Here is a 1,996-nt window from a genome sequence, read left to right as displayed (position 1 = left end):
GGCAGATGAAATTTCGACATCCTTTCCGCTGAAGCAGATTCTAGCTGTACTTCTTCCAAGACAGATGTGTGTCTTGGAGTCCATGCTACTTTCAATATGCTTCTCCAGCACCACAATTCAAATGCATTCATTCTTCTTTAGTCCTCCTTATTCAGTGTCTAATCTTCACATCAATATGAGGCAATTGAAAACACCATGTCTTGAGTCAGGGGCACCTTATTCCTCAAAGTAGCATCCTTGCTTTCCAGCACTCTGAAGAGGTCTTGTGCAGCTTACTTACTCAATGCAATGAATCATTTCATCGATGTACCTTCCCATTTCTGTTCCTTCCTCTTTGTTTCCAACATTTGCACTCCAATGTCAATAATTTTCAAAGCATCATGATTTCATGTTAGATCAACTTCAGAATGAAGATTTTAATAGAATTCTTCAATTTCCTCATCACTGGTTTTCTCAGTAGGTGAATAAATTTGAGTAATAATTGTACCCATTGGATTGCTTTGAAGGAAGATAGATATAATCCTATCACAGACAATATTGTACATCAAGATATGACATGTCCTTTTTCACAAGGAATGCCATGGCATTTTCCCATTGTGTTATTCCTGATGTAGTAAACCACAGGATTTTCTGATTCAAAATGGCCAATATGAGTCCATATAAGCTCATTAATGCTTAGGATATTGATCTTTATGCATTCCACTTCATTTTTGATGACTTCCAACTTGCCAAGATTCATACTTTGTACATTTAAACTTCTGATGATTAGATTTTTGAAACTGTGTCTTCTCATATTGAGTTGTGCCACATTAGCAAATGAAGATACCAAAGTCTCCACTCCCACAGGCTCTACTCCATTCATCACCAGGGTCCATTCTACTTTGAGAACTCACTCCCCCTCAGTAATATTCCAGATGCTTTCCCACCTGGGCAGGCTATATTACGGCACTAGCTCAGACAAAGTTCTGCTTCCATTCATTATGCCTCCAGTGTCTGAACAATATTTAAAATATATGTATAAGGTTTTTCGTGGCTACTTCCTACAAAGTGGACAGAAAATTCCTCCTTTGTAGTCTGTTCTTAGCCTGAAAGTTCCACTGAGACCTGTTCACTTTGGGTGACCCTGCTGGCATTTGAAATACCAGTGACCTGGCTTCCAGCAACATCACAGCCTCACCACAGTAAGGCACACTGAAAAAAAAAGGGGGTGAAACATGAAAGCTAGTGATAAAGAAAAGGAAGAATTCTACCAACTTTTTCAGTCTGAAATTGATCTAGCATGCATTGGTAATTATTGGCCATTGACCTCCACTCAAGTTCTCCCTCAAAGCAAGAACTCTTTGTTCTAATATCCTGGCATTCTGTATTGCTGACTTGCCCAACACAATCACTGAAGACAAAATGGGTACATAAGTAAATGTAGTGAAGAAAGCTGATGGTGCTCAGCTAAAAGAAGATATAGCACATTGGCTTGAAGTTCAAAAAAGAGGCCTTCTAGCAGGGAAACAAAAAAGCCCAAATGGAAGAAGCACACCAGCCTGTGTAATGACCAGGTGTCAGCGGGATCAGGTGTCAAGCATCAGAAGTTCCTAAACAAACAATCAATGTGAATGAGGAGGGTCGGAGGTGGAGACCCAAAGCCCATTTGTAGACAATTGGACATTCCCTCACAGAAGGGTCACAAGGAAGGGATGAGTCAGCCAGGGTGTAGTATGGCACCAACAAAACACACAACATTCCTCTAGTTCTTTCATGTTTCCTCCCCACTCCACCTCCACTATCATGACCCAGTTCTACCTTACAAATCTGGCTAGACCAGAGCATGTACATTGGTATGGATAAGACCTCTCAGACACATAGAATCCAGGACAGATAACCCCTTAAGAAACAGTATTGGGAGTAGCGATACCAGGAGGGTAGGTGGAAGGTGGGGGGAGAAGAGGGAGAAAGGGGGAACCAATCTCAATGATCAACATATAATCCACCCCTACCTCAG

The sequence above is a fragment of the Echinops telfairi genome, unplaced genomic scaffold, assembly GCF_000313985.2.
Source record: "Echinops telfairi isolate 266 unplaced genomic scaffold, ASM31398v2 ScPeMD7_7469;HRSCAF=8507_1, whole genome shotgun sequence".
Classification (NCBI taxonomy): Eukaryota; Metazoa; Chordata; class Mammalia; order Afrosoricida; family Tenrecidae; genus Echinops; species Echinops telfairi.
This window is presented reverse-complemented; position numbering follows the sequence as displayed.